Source organism: Bombina bombina, chromosome 2 (assembly GCF_027579735.1).
Source record: "Bombina bombina isolate aBomBom1 chromosome 2, aBomBom1.pri, whole genome shotgun sequence".
Lineage (NCBI taxonomy): Eukaryota > Metazoa > Chordata > Amphibia > Anura > Bombinatoridae > Bombina > Bombina bombina.
In genome coordinates, this window is record NC_069500.1 from 1,148,155,631 (window position 1) to 1,148,175,373 (window position 19,743).

A 19,743-nucleotide genomic window follows, 5' to 3' on the forward strand; every position below is an offset into this window, starting at 1 on the left:
CTGTTGTGAATACCCAAGCTGTGGAGTCCACAAAAAATGGGCGGGACAAAGGAAGAAGGCAGGCACCTGGTTACCAGAAATCACTGCCTCAAGAACATTCCTTCCAAAAAGGTACCTCTGTCGAGGCAAACACATCAAATTGATAAAGTTTTGTCAAAGTAAGCAAAACTGACCCATTTGCAACCTTACCATCTTGTTTTACTGATGCCTCATGATTAAAGGCTCAAAAAGGCACAAATAAGGAGAATAAGCTGTAATAGCTAGAAGGCAGAGACTGCTCTATCTCCAAGCGAGGCTTGTGAATCACACTTCTTATCCATAAAGCTAAAGAAATCAAATGGCTCCTTTAAACCCATGGGTTGACCTGAAAAACAGGTCAAAACAAGCTTAAAGATTTAGCAGCCTGTAAATAACATTTCAGGACCCTGACTACATCCAGATTGTGTAATTTTAACACCTGAAGAGTCTGGATCAGGACATACAAAGGGAATCACCTTAGGTATGAAACCAGACAAAGTTCTCAGAACTGCTTTGTCCTAAAGCAGGGATGGGGAACTTTGGCTCTCCAGATGTTTCAGAACTACATTTCCCATGATGCTCAACTGGACTTCAGAGTGCCTAAGCACCATGGGTAATGTAGTTCTGAAACATCAGGAGTGCCAAGGTTCCCCATCCCTGTCCAGATAACAAGGGAGAGGGAGCCGACAACTCAGACTCTCCTAATCGGGGAAATAGCTAACAAAAACAAACATGCCTAACTGTGATCCATTAGATTGCTGGTCGTTGTAAAGGTCCTGGAAGCTATAAGAAAACGAAAGAGAAGAGCTACAACTGAAAATGTCTGTCCATGAAAGCAAAATGAAGAAACCGGCAAGATTTATTTTAAAGAAAAGGAGTAAACACCCTTCAAGACTATAACTGTACAAAACTGAAACTGGATAACTAGATAAAGAAGATAAAACAGATAGTTTAAGGTTGTCAGATCCAGAATAGGCCTGAACTTTCCTTCCTTCTTAGGAAACATGAACAGAGTACAATAGAAAACTGTCTAGTCCTGACCTGAAAATCAGAACAATTTACTCCCATGGTCTTCAGATCCTGCACACAGCTTCATGCAGCTTTCACACTGGAAATGTCTAATTGTTCCTCTTGGATGTATTCCAAACTGGATTGGTGTCCTAATGCACCTGATCTGAAGGTACTGCAATACCAGGTCAAGCAGGGAGTAGACAGAACAATCTTTTCTTCCCTCTCCCTGGACCAATAATCTATTAATATATTGTTTTAGGGGACATTTCAGACATTAAACTGATAAGGACACTTCGCTGATCTCAGTCAAAAAGCAAAAAGCTATTTGAGTGATCTAATCACAATAAAAAAAACATAATATGTAACTGCAAACAACAAATGTGATCTTGGATTATCATATAAGGATGATTAATATGAAACCAACTCAAATAAGGAATCACACCAGAGAAATGCTGCTCCCGCAACAAAAGCGACACCCAGAGCTGTTTGAAACAATAGAGATAAGTTTTTAGCTTCCTCATGGAACTTGAAGTCACAGAAATGACTTCATCCATCTTTAAGAATAATATCCAAAGATTAAACAATAAGTTTAATTTAAAGCAGGAATAAGAAGCACACAGAGTTAAATGTATAAAGAAGTTTAAAACCAGATCTGGAGCTTCAGACTTCCGTAAGGAAGAATGAAAATAAATAACCCTGCAGGGACACTTAGTCAGAACCCTTAACTGAATTAAGGGAAATCTGCTGAGGACAACTAACCCTTAGAAATTTAATTAGAGGCCCCAGAGATCAAAGGAATGTATTAACACTTAAGTGAGAACGGCATGGCTGCCAAAACTTTAGAAAAGAAAATGATTAAAAGTTTGCAGAGGCTTAGATACAAGAAAATCAGAGGTAAAAAGTGTATTAATATAACTGTGTTGGTTATGCAAAACTAGGGAATTGGTAATAAAGGGATTATCTATATTTTAAAACAATAAATATTCTGGTGTAGACTGTACCTGTCAGTAATTCAGAGGTATGCAGCTAAAACTATTTTAAAAACAAGGGATTGAAATAATCCTTAACACCTCTAAGTAATGTGCACAGATTAAAGTTAAATTAGCTTGCTGCATTAAAGGGACATAAAAACCCCAACAATTATGTCATGAGTCAGATAACTTTTCCATTTGAAAAGCAGGAAGGTGAGTTCAGGAGCGTGCACATGTCTGCAGTACTATATGGCAGCAGTTTTGCAACAATGTTATACATTAGCAAGAGCTAATTTCCTGTCATGCACTGCTCCAGACACTGCAGCACTATTTGCTGTCATGCACTGCTCCAGACACGTGAACACTACCTATCTAGATATCTCTTCAATATAGAATAATAAGAGAATAAAGCAAATTATTTTTTAATTGCATTCTCCATCTGAATCATTAAAGAAAAAAATTTGGGTTTCATGTCCCTTTAACGTTTCATGTCCCTTTAACGTATACATTAAATACTGCAATATATATCTTAAAGGGACACTGCATCCACATTTTTTCTTTCGTTATTCAGATAAAGCAGGCAATTTTAAGCAAACTTTCTAATTTACTTCTATTATCACATTTTTTTTCATTCTCTTGGTATCTTTATTTGAAAAGCAAGAATTTAAGTTTAGATGCCAGCCCATTTTTGGTGAACAACCTGGGTTGTTCTTGCCGATTGGTGGATATATTCACCCACCAATAAACAAGTGCTGTCCATGGTTCTGAACCAAAATTGTCTAGCTCCTTAGCTTAGATACCTTCTTTTTCAAATAAAGATAGCAAGAAAAAAAAAAAAATAATAGGAGTAAATTAGAAAGTTGCTTAAAATTGCATCCTCTATCTGAATCACAAAAGAAAAAGTTTGGGTTCATTGTCCCTTTAAGTAACTCCAGTAAAATGGAGCTGGAGAAGTTCACAAGCTAGACAAGTTGTACTGATTATATGCACAAATTAAAGGTTAAAGTGAACAGTGCAAAACAAATATAATAGGCCATATGGCATCTTACATATATAATGGCAGTAAATAATACCATAACTATAAAATGCAGTGGACTGTGAGATAAAATGATATGCACAGATGAAAGGTAAAGTGAACTGTGCAAAGCAACACAGATCATTGGCAATAATATTACCATATGACATCTTATACATAAGGACAGTACCTAAAAGCATAATAATAAAATGCAGAGAACTGTCAGATAAGACGATCTAGAAGTTGCTCAATTATAAGCAGACTGTTACTGGAGCACACAATCACCCAACTCTCTCAAAATTTATTTTTTTGTCTATATTAGAAATCCACATTTTACCCCGCATAAGAATCCAACCCCCTCTGGAGTAGCACTTAATGACAGTTGGCCATATCAGGAAGGACCGATAGCACACGAAAAAAAAAACCACCCACGGACGGGGCACTAACTTAATAAGGCATATCGGTCCCAAACTGTACCCCTGCACTGATATAATGAGCGCACCAAAGCAGGCACTAACAGGGAGAGCTAAAAACTAACCGGCACCGTGGGAAAAGATTAAGCCGGAACATATAGTTAAATAAATCTATCAAACAATGAGCAACACTAATCAGCCATCCAATGAATGTGTAAACATTCACACAGAGTAAGCATAGTGCCAATGAACTCAGCCTGCAAAGCTACTGCTATGGCTGTAATATAGTGCACTACCCTTCTGCTATTCCTATGTACCTATTGATAGCCTGAGGGCTGTGTGAGACTTGCAGACAGACACTTACCCATCCAATGCCCCCTCCACTGTTCTTACGATACAGTAGAGCAGCGATTTTTAACCTTTTTTTTGCCGTGGCACACCTTTTTTGCATTAAAAAATCCTGTGGCACACCACCATCCCAAAATTTTAAAAAAATCACACATTGTAGCCTAATACAGTATATATATATATATATATATATATATATATATATATATATATACACATACACACACAAACACACACATACTGTATGTATTGTGCTGTTATGCCATACCTCCTACAAACTACCCCTGCACTGGGAGTAAAAAACAAGCAAAGTTTAAAAAATATGTCACACTGTTGTCAGTCTGCCGTGGCACACCTGAGGATCTCTCACGGCACACTAGTCTGCCACGGCACACTGGTTGAAAAACACTGCAGTAGAGAGCCCATCCTGTACTGTGACTGATAGCAGAGGATATATTGAGGGAGTACATCATCATGGCCAGACAGGAGGAGGCTTAAAGGGACAGTATACACCAATTTTCAAATAACTGCATGTAATAGACACTACTATAAAGAAGAATATGCACAGATACTGATATAAACACCCAGTATAAAACCTTTTAAAAACTTACTTAGAAGCTCCCAGTTTAGCACTGTTGATGAGATTAGGCTGGGACACCCAGTGAAATGGGATGGAAAGCAAAAAGAGCAGACACTCCCCTCTCCCCTGCATATGAAAAGACCCATTACACAAACAGGAGCAAGATGGAGTAGGTAGACAACAGTCTACTTCTAAAACTTTGGGGCTTGGTTAGGAGTCTGAAAATCAGCACAATGTTATGTAAAAATAAGCAAAACTACACATTTTAAAATAATAAAAAAAAAACCTGTATGGGCTATATCCAGAGCCTGAACCAAAAAAAAAACAAAAAAACTTAGATGCCTTCTTTTTCAAATAAAGATAGCAATAGAACAAAGAAAATTGGTAATAGGAGTAAATTAGAAAGTTGCTTAAAATTGCATGCTCTATCTGAATCACGAAAGAAAGATTTGGGCACAGTGTCCCTTTAAGGAACTGTCCCCGCAATACCTGTTGTAAGACTTGTGACCACAAGATATACATTGCACAGCCAGTACTCTCTCTCGTGTCCCTCCCTTCCAGGAACTATCCATTGAGGGAACATTTTTGGATTAAAATCCCTATATTCTTGAATAAACTCCTGAGCACCTCTAGCTTCACATGTTCCAAAAAGGCAAATCTTTAACCTATGCATTTGCTGTAATGATGACCAATTGCTATTACTCATTTTGACTCTGTATACTTGAAAGCATTAAATTCAGTTGATCACAATGCACTTGATGTGTACATATAACTTCACACTGCATACTCATATCATATTTTACTTTCCTCTATAAAAATACATTTGAAAAAAATTTATTGAAACAAAATTAGGAAAAGCTTCACTAACAGTAATAAAATCAAAAACTTAAAAAGCCATCAGCTCTCTATCTAAATGTTCATCATCACTGCAAGATATTTATATTTTATAGGCACAACATAATGAAAATATTCTGCTTTGTTTCTAAAAGAATGTTTGGTGCTCCTAAAGAATATTTGGAGTCAATGACTCATTCAATATAACTAAACAATAGAGAAAGCTATTTCTGACTTGTTATGTTAGAATGTTCAAGCAAGTGCTGAGGGACAAACATTGTTACAGCCAAGCCATGCTGGAAACCATACAAGAATCAAGCTTATGAGTAAAATGTGATACTCGTATCACTCAACACTTACTGACTACAGACATACAGAAGATGAGAAGCCAAGGTCAAAAGAACACCAGCAACATCAGATGTTATATATTTCTATAAGTTAATCAGTGCTGGAAAATAAAATAGGTAAGCAATAAACTAAAGATTACTTTGGTTATGCAAAGCAATAGAACTTTATATTCAGTAACGAAACATCTGCTAACACCATAGTTTATTACTCAAACATTGCAAAATATCCAAGAAATTTATAACAAAGTTCAGCAACCTTAAAAGGGACAAAAAAAAGTGTCACACACACGCACACACATATATAATTTACTGCATATGTATACATTTTGGGCCAGATTACAAGTGGAGCGGTATTTTGCCCTTCCACTAGAGCGCTAATTGTGCTACAAGTAAACTTTTTGTGCTCGTCGGGTTGCGCTGATATGAGATCAAAGTAAAAGTTTACGCTCTTGCACTAACCCGACAAGCGCAAAAAACTTACTTCGAGCGGAAACGATAACCTATTCCCCCCATAGAAGTCAATGGAGAAAAAAAAAAGTGTAAAAAAAACCTCACACCCGACTCACATGCGAACACGATCACATACTCGAATATGCGCAAAAATATGAAAATATGAACATTGCCTAAATATACTTTTACATGTTTTAATCTACCTAACTGCAAAGAGCTCAAATGCACTTAAATATATATTTATATATGTGTACATTCATATCTTTGAGCGCTTTTCACTTTTTAATGCAATTTGTATGCAATTTGTCTTGTAATAATTTTAAGTATACTTGGCAATGTATTTTTGATGTTTTTTATGCAATTTTTTTGTTTTGCAAAACAGTTAACCACAGCTCTAAGATTTTGGTAATGATTGTAGTGTAAATCGCGATTGCGCTCAACTTGTAAAATGAGCGCAATTTAACCTGCGCGCAAACGATCGTGAAATCCCTCACCCAATTGTTTGCGCGCCACTTGTAATCTGGCCCTTTGTGTTTTTATATACATTTTTGCTTACCTGATGAATTCATTTCTTTCATGTTGTTGAGACTCCATGAGCCATTACTGGGAATTATCTCTCTTGACCACTAGGAAGAGGCAACGATTCCTAAACTTCGAAGAGCCCTTTAAACCCCTCCCACCTTACTGGAAACTAGTTTGATGTATAGCTAAGCAAGGAGATGAAGAGTAGACGAAGGGTAGAAAAGAATAAGAGCAAAAAAATGGGGAGGTGCATACTTTAAACTGCCACCATAAAAAAATTCTTTAAAAAATAAAAATTCCATAGGAAAAATGGGCAGGGTCTAGTGAACTCTCATCACCATGAAATAAATAAATTATCAGGTAAGAATAAATTAAATTTCTTTCATAAAGGAAAGTAATACCCAAGCTGTGGAGTCCACGAATAATGGGGGCTGGACAAAATTAATACATAATGTTTAATTCTTTTTTTTTATTTTCCATGTTGAAAAATATATACACACACAACAATACTTAAGGACTAAAAACAGCTGCCTTGAGGACTTTCCTACCAAAAACTGCTGCAGAGGAAGCAAAACCATAAAAATTGTATTATTTAGAACAAGTATAAAACCAAGTAGCTGCCTTGCAGATTTAAGCAAATGCCTCATTCTTAAAAGCCCAGGAAGTAGTCATTCACCTAGTAGAATAGGCAGTAATATGTTTAGGAGGAGACTGTACCACCTCCAAGTATGCCTTATAAATCAAATGCTTTAACCCAAGAGGCTAACAAAAAAAGCTGTAGCCTTCTGACAGTTTATGGAACTAGAAAAATGAACAAAACTAGAGGATTGCCAAAAATCCTGCAAATAAAACTCCAAAGTTATGGAAAACCCTCTCCTTAAAATTCTAAGAGGTTTAGGACAAAAAGGAAGACTCACGATTAATAATTTCAGAAGAAACCATCTTAGGCAAAAAATCTAACTAAATGTTTTTGAAAAACAAGATAAGAAGGCTCACAGAAAAACAGAATTTATGCTTACCTGATAAATTACTTTCTCCAACGGTGTGTCCGGTCCACGGCGTCATCCTTACTTGTGGGATATTCTCTTCCCCAACAGGAAATGGCAAAGAGCCCAGCAAAGCTGGTCACATGATCCCTCCTAGGCTCCGCCTTCCCCAGTCATTCGACCGACGTAAAGGAGGAATATTTGCATAGGAGAAATCATATGATACCGTGGTGACTGTAGTTAAAGAAAATAAATCATCAGACCTGATTAAAAAACCAGGGCGGGCCGTGGAACGGACACACCGTTGGAGAAAGTAATTTATCAGGTAAACATAAATTCTGTTTTCTCCAACATAGGTGTGTCCGGTCCACGGCGTCATCCTTACTTGTGGGAACCAATACCAAAGCTTTAGGACACGGATGATGGGAGGGAGCAAATCAGGTCACCTAGATGGAAGGCACCACGGTTTGCAAAACCTTTCTCCCAAAAATAGCCTCAGAAGAAGCAAAAGTATCAAATTTGTAAAATTTGGTAAAAGTGTGCAGTGAAGACCAAGTCGCTGCCTTACATATCTGATCAACAGAAGCCTCGTTCTTGAAGGCCCATGTGGAAGCCACGGCCCTAGTGGAATGAGCTGTGATTCTTTCAGGAGGCTGCAGTCCGTCAGTCTCATAAGCCAATCTGATGATGCTTTTAAGCCAAAAAGAGAGAGAGGTAGAAGTTGCTTTTTGACCTCTCCTTTTACCAGAATAAACAACAAACAAGGAAGATGTTTGTCTGAAATCCTTTGTAGCATCTAAATAGAATTTTAGAGCACGAACTACATCCAAATTGTGCAACAAACGTTCCTTCTTTGAAACTGGATTCGGACACAAAGAAGGCACGACTATCTCCTGGTTAATGTTTTTGTTAGAAACAACTTTCGGAAGAAAACCAGGTTTAGTACGCAAAACCACCTTATCTGCATGGAACACCAGATAAGGAGGAGAACACTGCGGAGCAGATAACTCTGAAACTCTTCTAGCAGAAGAAATTGCAACCAAAAACAAAACTTTCCAAGATAATAACTTGATATCAACGGAATGTAGGGGCTCAAACGGAACCCCCTGAAGAACTGAAAGAACTAAATTGAGACTCCAAGGAGGAGTCAAAGGTTTGTAAACAGGCTTGATTCTAACCAGAGCCTGAACAAAAGCCTGAACATCTGGCACAGCCGCCAGCTTTTTGTGAAGTAAAACAGATAAAGCAGAAATCTGTCCCTTCAAAGAACTTGCAGATAATCCTTTCTCCAAACCTTCTTGAAGAAAGGATAGAATCTTAGGAATTTTTATCTTGTTCCATGGTAATCCTTTAGATTCACACCAACAGATATATTTTTTTCATATTTTATGGTAGATTTTTCTAGTTACAGGCTTTCTGGCCTGAACAAGAGTATCAATGACAGAATCTGAGAACCCTCGCTTTGATAAAATCAAGCGTTCAATCTCCAAGCAGTCAGTTGGAGTGAAACCAGATTCGGATGTTCGAACGGACCTTGAACAAGAAGGTCCTGTCTCAAAGGTAGCTTCCATGGTGGAGCCGATGACATATTCACCAGGTCTGCATACCAAGTCCTGCGTGGCCACGCAGGAGCTATCAAGATCACCGATGCCCTCTCCTGATTGATCCTGGCTACCAGCCTGGGGATGAGAGGAAACGGTGGGAATACATTAGCTAGGTTGAAGGTCCAAGGTGCTACTAGTGCATCTACTAGAGTCGCCTTGGGATCCCTGGATCTGGACCCGTAGCAAGGAACCTTGAAGTTCTGACGAGAGGCCATCAGATCCATGTCTGGAATGCCCCACAATTGAGTTATTTGGGCAAAGATTTCCGGATGGAGTTCCCACTCCCCCGGATGAAATGTCTGACGACTCAGAAAATCCGCTTCCCAATTTTCCACGCCTGGGATGTGGATTGCAGACAAGTGGCAGGAGTGAGACTCCGCCCATTGAATTATTTTGGTCACTTCTTCCATCGCCAGGGAACTCCTTGTTCCCCCCTGATGGTTGATATACGCAACAGTCGTCATGTTGTCTGATTGAAACTGTATGAATTTGGCCTTTGCTAGCTGAGGCCAAGCCTTGAGAGCATTGAATATCGCTCTCAGTTCCAGAATGTTTATCGGGAGAAGAGATTCTTCCCGAGACCAAAGACCCTGAGCTTTCAGGGGTTCCCAGACCGCGCCCCAGCCTACCAGACTGGCGTTGGTCGTGACAATGACCCACTCTGGTCTGCGGAAGCTCATCCCCTGTGACAGGTTGTCCAGGGTCAGCCACCAACGGAGTGAATCTCTGGTCCTCTGATCTACTTGTATCGTCGGAGACAAGTCTGTATAATCCCCAATCCACTGACTGAGCATGCACAGTTGTAATGGTCTCAGATGAATTCGCGCAAAAGGAACTATGTCCATTGCCGCGACCATCAAACCTATTACTTCCATGCACTGTGCTATGGAAGGAAGAAGAACAGAATGAAGTACTTGACAAGAGCTTAGAAGTTTTGATTTTCTGGCCTCTGTCAGAAAAATCCTCATTTCTAAGGAGTCTATTATTGTTCCCAAGAAGGGAACTCTTGTTGACGGAGATAGAGAACTTTTTTCTACGTTCACTTTCCACCCGTGAGATCTGAGAAAGGCCAGGACAATGTCCGTATGAGCCTTTGCTTGTGGTAGGGACGACGCTTGAATCAGTATGTCGTCCAAGTAAGGTACTACTGCAATGCCCCTTGGTCGTAGCACCGCTAGAAGGGACCCTAGTACCTTTGTGAAAATTCTTGGAGCAGTGGCTAATCCGAATGGAAGTGCCACAAACTGGTAATGCTTGTCCAGAAAGGCGAACCTTAGGAACCGATGATGTTCCTTGTGGATAGGAATATGTAGATACGCATCCTTTAAATCCACCGTGGTCATGAATTGACCTTCCTGGATGGAAGGAAGAATTGTCCGAATGGTTTCCATTTTGAACGATGGAACCTTGAGAAACTTGTTTAGGATCTTGAGATCTAAGATTGGTCTGAATGTTCCCTCTTTTTTGGGAACTATGAACAGATTGGAGTAGAATCCCATCCCTTGTTCTCCTAATGGAACAGGATGAATCACTCCCATTTTTAACAGGTCTTCTACACAATGTAAGAATGCCTGTCTTTTTATGTGGTCTGAAGACAATTGAGACCTGTGGAACCTCCCCCTTGGGGGAAGCTCCTTGAATTCCAGAAGATAACCTTGGGAGACTATTTCTAGCGCCCAAGGATCCAGAACATCTCTTGCCCAAGCCTGAGCGAAGAGAGAAAGTCTGCCCCCCACCAGATCCGGTCCCGGATCGGGGGCCAACATCTCATGCTGTCTTGGTAGCAGTGGCAGGTTTCTTGGCCTGCTTACCTTTGTTCCAGCCTTGCATAGGCCTCCAGGCTGGCTTGGTTTGAGAAGTATTACCCTCTTGCTTAGAGGATGTAGCACTTGGGGCTGGTCCGTTTCTGCGAAAGGGACGAAAATTTGGTTTATTTTTAGCCTTGAAAGACCTATCCTGAGGAAGGGCGTGGCCCTTACCCCCAGTGATATCAGAAATAATCTCTTTCAAGTCAGGGCCAAACAGCGTTTTCCCCTTGAAAGGTATGTTAAGCAACTTGTTCTTGGAAGACGCATCCGCTGACCAAGATTTTAGCCAAAGCGCTCTGCGCGCCACAATAGCAAACCCTGAATTTTTCGCCGCTAATCTAGCCAATTGCAAAGTGGCGTCTAAGGTAAAAGAGTTAGCCAATTTGAGAGCATGAATTCTGTCCATAATCTCTTCATAAGAAGAATCTTTATTGAGCGACTTTTCTAGTTCATCGAACCAGAAACACGCTGCTGTAGTGGCAGGAACAATGCATGAAATTGGTTGTAGAAGGTAACCTTGCTGAACAAACATCTTTTTAAGCAAACCCTCTAATTTTTTATCCATAGGATCTTTGAAAGCACAACTATCTTCTATAGGGATAGTAGTGCGTTTGTTTAGAGTAGAAACCGCCCCCTCGACCTTGGGGACTGTCTGCCATAAGTCCTTTCTGGGGTCGACCATAGGAAACAATTTCTTAAATATAGGGGGAGGGACAAAAGGTATGCCGGGCCTTTCCCATTCTTTGTTTACAATGTCCGCCACCCGCTTGGGTATAGGAAAAGCTTCGGGGGGCCCCGGGACCTCTAGGAACTTGTCCATCTTACATAATTTCTCTGGAATGACCAAATTCTCACAATCATCCAGAGTAGATAACACCTCCTTAAGCAGAGCGCGGAGATGTTCCAATTTAAATTTGAATGTAATCACATCAGGTTCAGCTTGTTGAGAAATTTTCCCTGAATCTGAAATTTCTCCCTCAGACAAAACCTCCCTGGCCCCCTCAGACTGGTGTAGGGGCATTCAGAACCATTATCATCAGCGTCCTCATGCTCTTCAGTATTTTCTAAAACAGAGCAGTCGCGCTTTCGCTGATAAGTGGGCATTTTGGCTAAAATGTTTTTGATAGAATTATCCATTACAGCCGTTAATTGTTGCATAGTAAGGAGTATTGGCGCACTAGATGTACTAGGGGCCTCCTGTGTGGGCAAGACTGGCGTAGACGAAGGAGGGGATGATGCAGTACCATGCTTACTCCCCTCACTTGAGGAATCATCTTGGGCATCATTTTCTCTAAATTTTGTGTCACATAAATCACATCTATTTAAATGAGAAGGAACCTTGGCTTCCTCACATACAGAACATAGTCTATCTGATAGTTCAGACATGTTAAACAGGCATAAACTTGATAACAAAGTACAAAAAACGTTTTAAAATAAAACCGTTACTGTCACTTTAAATTTTAAACTGAACACACTTTATTACTGAAAATGTGAAAAAGTATGAAGGAATTGTTCAAAATTCACCAAAATTTCACCACAGTGTCTTAAAGCCTTAAAAGTATTGCACACCAAATTTGAAAGCTTTAACTCTTAAAATAACGGAACCGGAGCAGTTTTTATATTTAACCCCTATACAGTCCCTGGTATCTGCTTTGCTGAGACCCAACCAAGCCCAAAGGGGAATACGATACCAAATGACGCCTTCAGTAAGCTTTTTCTATGTATCTGAGCTCCTCACACATGTATCTGCATGCCTTGCTTCCCAAAAACAACTGCGCAATAGAGGCGCGAAAATGAGGCTCTGCCTATGATTAGAGATGGCCCCCAGTGAAAAAGGTGTCCAATACAGAGCCTGCCGGTTATTTTACATAATTCCCAAGAATAAAATAACTCCTCAAAGCTATGAAGTATTAAAAATGCTTATAAATCAATCGTTTTAGCCCAGAAAAATGTCTACCAGTCTTTAAAGCCCTTGTGAAGCCCTTTATTCTTATTTAATAAAAATGGCTTACCGGATCCCATAGGGAAAATGACAGCTTCCAGCATTACCAAGTCTTGTTAGAAATGTGTCATACCTCAAGCAGCAAAAGTCTGCTCACTGTTTCCCCCAACTGAAGTTAATTCCTCTCAACAGTCCTGTGTGGAAACAGCCATCGATTGCTAAAATCATTTTCCTCTTACAAACAGAAATCTTCATCTCTTTTCTGTTTCAGAGTAAATAGTACATACCAGCACTATTTTAAAATAACAAACTCTTGATTGAAGAATAAAAACTACAGTTAAACACCAAAAAACTCTAAGCCATCTCCGTGGAGATGTTGCCTGTACAACGGCAAAGAGAATGACTGGGGAAGGCGGAGCCTAGGAGGGATCATGTGACCAGCTTTGCTGGGCTCTTTGCCATTTCCTGTTGGGGAAGAGAATATCCCACAAGTAAGGATGACGCCGTGGACCGGACACACCTATGTTGGAGAAAGAGCAGACAATTTTGGAAACTCTTCTAGCACAAGAAATAGGCAAAATAAACAAAACCTTCCAGGACAAAAGCTGAATATCTAAAATTATGCATAGGTTTAAAAGGAGTACCAAATTATGGCTCCAATGAGGGGAAATTGATTTAATCACTGGCTTAATCCTGACTAAAGACTAAACAAAACTCTTAATATCAGGAAATTTCAATAAACTTCTTGTGAAGAAAAAGAGTGAAAGAGCTTAAATCTGGCCCTTTAAAGAACTGGTGAATAAACCTTTATCCAAACCATCTTGAAAAAATTGAAGAACTCTAGGAATTCTTAAAGAATGTCAGCTAAAACCATGTTCTACACGTCAAGAAATAAAAGCCTTACAAACATTGTGATAAATCTTCCTTGTCACAGGTTTACAAGCCTGAATCAAAGTCTCATTGACAGAATCATAAAAACCTCTCTGTCTAAGAACTAAAGCGTTCAATCTCCAAGCCATCAAGTTTATATATTTGAGATCCTGATGGAAAAAAAAACAGATCTTGGCGCAGAGGAAGAGACCACGAAGGACAACTTGACATCTTAACTAGATGCGCAAACCAAGTTCTGCAAGGCCAGAATTACGGAGGGTAACAGAACAAGAGGAGGAAAAATCTAAGCCAGACGAAACAACCAAGGAGCTACAAGAGCATCCAAAAACTCCGAATAAGGGTCTCTGGACCTGGTAAAGTATCTGGGAAGCTTGTTGTTTAATAGAGAAGCCATCAGATCTATTCCTGGAAGGCCCCACAGACCCCCAATGTGATTGAAAACTTCTAAATGAAGAGACCATTGCCCTGGATGAAGGGATTGGCAACTGAGAAAATCTGTTTCACAATTGTTCACCCCTGGAAAATGAATTGCTGAGATTGAACAAAAATGTATCTCTGCCCAAGACAGAATTCAACACACTTCTCTCATCGCCAGGGAACTGTGAGTTCCCCTTTGATGACTGATGTAAGCCACTGCTGTGACATTGTATGTTTAGAAACACTGTTAAGTCTCTTTTTAGTAGAGGCCAATTTTCTGAAGAGCCCTGAAAACATTTCAGAACATTTTTTTGGTAACCTCACATCCCAAGAAGACCAAACTCTGGGACCCCCAGACAGCTCCCCAATCTGAAAAACTTGCACCTCTCGTGATCACAATTTGGATTGACAAAGGATGCCCCTTAAACAATGGACTGATAATTTATCCACCAAGACAGGGATTGTCTTGTTCTGAAATCCAGGAGATATTCCCTGAAACCACTGACTAAGCATATAAAGCTGGTCTCATGTGACACAGAGGAAATGGAATAGCATCTGAAGCCGCTATCACTAGCCTAATACTTTCATGCAAAGAGCTAAAGAAGGAAAAGGAAATTTGCACAAGCTGCAAAAAGTTTCAACCTCCTCTGATCTGTCGAGGAAAGTCTCAGAGACTGAATCTATTGTCGCACCTTGGAATGTAAACCTGGACTGAGACGTAAGAACTCTATGGAAAATTGATTCTCCAACCATGCTTTGAAGAAACAAAAAAAAAGTCTGAGTAAAGATGGAGCCTGTACCAAGATATCATCCAAGTAAGAAACCACCAAAGCACCCTGAGCTCTATAACCAATAAGAGAGAGTCTCAAGAACTTTTGTAAACATTCTGGGAGTGGGAGCCAGACAAAACAGAAGAGCAACAAAGTGAAAAAGCTTGTCCATGAATGCAAATCTTAGAAATTGATAATGATCCCTATAAATAAAGAATATTAAGATAATCATCCTTCAAATATATTGTGGACATAGACTGCCCTTGCTGAACAAGAGGAAGAATAGTCAGAATAGTTTCCATCTTGGAAGAATGTATCCTGCAAAACTTGTCTTTAAATCAAGAACAAGCCTGTATATGCTCTCCTTTTTAGGAACAATAAATAGGTTGGAATAAAAACCCTGACCTTGTTTTGACATCAGCACAGAAATATAGCTCCTATAGACTCTAAATCAATGACTGACTGAAAGAAGGCTCTTGCCTTCACAGGATTCATTGGAACATGAGACAGAAAAAACTTCCCCTGGGAGGCTTCAATTTGAAACCAATTCTTTATCCCTGGGAACCCATGGATCCCAAACAGACTGAAACCAAGCTCCCTAATAAGGTGAAATCTGCCTCCTACCAGAAGATCTAGATAGTGGCTGTACCGTCATGCTGACTTGGTAGAGGATAGTTAATTTTGGATGGCTTTGGATAGTTCCAATTAGAATTTGGCTACAAGGAAAATCTGGAAGAATCATATTTTTGAGAGGAAGAGAAGGACTTTTGGTTCCTAGATTGACAAAAGGAACTAAAATTGATAGAAGCCCTGGCTTTACTCTTAGACTTCTTAACCTGACTAAGAAAAGCTCCATTATCTCTAGTCACAGTAGAAATAATAACATCTAAAACTAGGCTCAAACAAAACTTGTCCCTAAAAAGGAAGGGACAAAAGTATAGACTTACAAACCATATCAGCTGACCATGATTTCAACCATAATGCTCTCTCCTGTTCAGAAATGCTAATGCCATATTCTTGGCATTGATTTTAATAATGTTAACAACAGCATCACAAATAAAATCATTAGCTGTCTTAAATAGTTTTAACTAATTCAAAAACTCTTCACCAGCAGATTCCTCTAAAAACAGCTCAGACAAACCTTCACACCAAAGAGTAGAGGCTGCAGCAACACAACAAAACTAATTGCAGATCTAGAAAGAAAACCTGGTTGTTTAAAAGGAATTTTATGGAATTATTCTAATTTTCTATCCATAGGGTCCTTAAAAAGAAGTACTATCCTGAAGAGGAATGGTAATATCACCTACCCAGAGTAGAAATAGCCCTATCTACTTCAGCGATAGTTTCCCAAAGCTGTATATTCGAAGCAGGCAAAGGAAACATCTTCTTAAATGTTAAAGCAGTATTCAATGGGATACCTGGCTTAGACTACTGTTTACTAACTCAAAAGCTCTGGATATTTAGCAGCTGGTTTAAAACTCAAACCAAATTGCTTAACAAACATACCAAGAAACTTTAGTATACCGAACCCTAAAGGTACATAACACTTCTTTTAAAAAAGACAAAGATGTTCAAGCTTAAACAGAAAAGATCATCTGAAAATACCTCACCCTCCGAGGATAATTCAGAAGAACCGGTTTCAGAAACACGTAGCTTAACAGATTTCGATCTATTTAAATCAGATAACATAGAGGGATTATCAGCTATGCTTACTTGAAGGAGGCATAGCTGCCAACATTTCAGATACAGTAGAGCGTACAATAACTTTAAATCCTGGAGAAAAATCTGAAGAACTTCCTTGTATAAAACACACAGATGAAGGACAGATACCCTTAGAAGCAAAAGCAGTATTGGTCTGATTAGAATGCATTAAATAATCCATACAAGATTTGCAAAGCTAAGCAGGGGTACAATATAAATAAGCTTGCAAAACACAGACTTAATATCAGTAGGAAAGTGTTCAATGTATATAGCTTCTGAGTCAATAGCATTCCCAGTAGTGGGGACAGATTTAGTATGCTCCATAATTAAGTAACAGACCTAAGAAAAACAAAGAAAAAAATAATGAAATGTGGAAATAAAATAAATTATTAAAGCATAATAATCATCAATAGAAAATAAAGGCAGGAAAAAAACATAGAATCCTACAGCCCATAAGAAGCTCTTGGCAGAATTAATAATCTTGCCCCCTCCACAAAAAATGCTGAAACAAATGAAAGAAGCATTAATCCTCCATCCAGCAGCATTGGAGATAATGAGTGCTAACCCAACACAGCGAAGAGGGGAAAAAAATTAAAGCCAGGTAACTGACAGGCACATAATCGAACAAAGCACACAAAATAAACTAATCGTGAAAAAACCCAAAAACGGTCTAAAAGGCCGATGTGCACGTCAGCAGCGCACAAGAAAATTAAGAAACAAGAATGCATGTGCAAAAACACTGGTGCAAGCTAACATGCCAGGCCTGACATGCACAAAATGTATTTTATATATACAGGTAAAGATCAAAATAAAAAACAGCATGCGATTAAAAATATATAGGGTGTAAAATTCTATACATATTCCCTTAAAGGGACAGTCTAGGCCAAAATAAACTTTCATGATTCAGATAGAGCATGTAATTTTAAACAATTTTCCAATTTACTTTTATCACCAATTTTGCTTTGTTCTCTTGGTATTCTTAGTTGAAAGCTTAACCTAGGATGTTCATATGCTAATTTCTTAGACCTTAAAGCCCACCTCTTTCAGATTGCATTTTAAAAGTTTTTCACCACTAGAGGGTGTTAGTTCACGCATTTCATATAGATAACACTGTGCTCGTGCACAAGAAGTTATCTGGGAGCAGGCACTGATTGGCTAGACTGCAAGTCTATCAAAAGAACTGAAAAAAGGGGGCAGTTTGCAGAGGCTTAGATACAAGATAATCACAGAGGTTAAAAGTATATTAATATAACTGTGTTAGTTATGCAAAACTGGGAAATGGGTAATAAAGGGATTATCTATCTTTTAAAACAATAAAAATTCTGGTGTAGACTGTCCCTTTAAACCCAATATAATATAAAAAGATGCCTACCACAACAGTCTCTTTCTTGGCTATGTTGTTCAACCCCAAGTGTAACTATGAATAGCCTATAGGCTAAGTGAGTATCTTCAAAAGAAACCCCCTACTAACCTATTAGACATCCGCACTACTGGGCTTACCACTTTCAGATAATGACGGCTTCTAATAGACAACCAATCCAGTGCTGTACATGTGACAGGAGAGGATCTATGTTTAGGGAGTATAACAATACTCCAACAGGAGGAAGCTAGGGACCGGTCTCCACAACACCAGTGGCAAGCCTGTGACTAACTCCCACTGGGTGTAATTGTGCCACTATTCCATACTCCAAAAGCTTCCCTCTTGCAAACAGTAGCTCTCCGAGGGGAACTGGGCCCCTCAAATCTGAATACAATCTGGACCACTTTCATTCATCATCTTCCACCTGCATTTTTAAGCTGAAATAGGTTTCTAACTTAATAATATGGCTGCAACTGATATCCTTTATAAAAGAGTAAACCTATGTATTCTCATAGAACCCCAGGAGTGTGCACGTATCTTAAAAGGGATATGAAACCCAAAAAATTTATTTTGTCATTCAGAAAAATCATAAAATTAAAAAAAAAAAAGTTCCCAATTTACTTCTATTATCAAATTTGCTTCATTCCCATGGTATTCTGGGTTGAGCACTACATGACAGGAAATAGTGCTGCCCTCTAGTGCTTTTGTAAATGGATAACATTCTTGCAAACTGCTGCCATATAAGTGCTCCAGACATGAGCAAACATCTGATAATAGAAGTAAATTAGAAAGTTTCAATCATGAAAAAAAAATTGGGTTTAATGTTCCTTTAAGCACTCTATGGCATCAGTGGTTGCAACACTGTAAACATTGTATAACATTATTATTTAACATTGTTGCAAGCACTGCTGTCACAGAGTGCTAACAACACATGCATGTTAATGATATCCTATGAGCCTTGCTAGGTTTATTCTTCAAATAAAAATACCAACAGAACGAAGCAAACTTGATAATAAAAAGTACATTGTGAAGTTAAACTTGCATGATCTGTCTAAAGCATGACATTTTACTTTTGACTGAGTATTTTTAATTCTTGAGCAAAAATTTCATATAATTATGTACTGCTGACAATTTATCATTCTAAAGAGGTTTCACATAAAGCACTTTGTCCTTTTCCTATATCCTGCCTTTTGGGCACATGCTGTCAGGGTTGTAAATGATGGCTACCAGTATAGCCATGTTGAACGTTTGAGAGAATCTATTATTTTAAACACGGTCATGGCCTAAGAAATTGGGCTCCATTATCAAGGGAAGATTAAAGACTAAATACATTTAATGGACCTCCCTCTTATTATGAGTGTCCCATTTTTTCATTGCAGATATCTGAAGGAGAGTTGCTGCACTTGTGCAAACAAATCAGCGCCAGAATGCAGTGATAGCCAGATTTCAACATGGCAGCACCCATAACTAGAGCGAGGCGGGGAATAATCTATTTAGTGTTTAATATCCCTTAAAGCAACAGAAGCTGCTTTTGAGCCATTACATTGTAGGACGCAAAACGCCATGTAACATTGTGCTACATACAAAAAATATACTAGTTTATATGCCGATATTAGTTAAAGGGATAGTCTATTTGAAAACTTATTTTTTAAAAAGATACATAATACCTTTATTATACATTCCCTAGCATGCATAACCAACATTGTTATATTATTATGCTTTTTACATCTGTGGATTACCTGTATCTAAGCCCCT

The 19,743-nt window shown here is 38.8% G+C and overlaps 1 protein-coding gene and 1 pseudogene across 1 annotated transcript in view; both read right to left on the reverse strand.

Moving 5' to 3' along the window:
• The window catches only part of MFAP3L (microfibril associated protein 3 like), a 141,291-nt gene that overhangs the window by 25,686 nt on the left and 95,862 nt on the right, over nt 1-19,743 (reverse strand). The gene's annotated exons all lie outside the window — the stretch shown is intronic.
• LOC128650589 (uncharacterized) lies at nt 1,179-1,354 on the reverse strand (annotated as a pseudogene).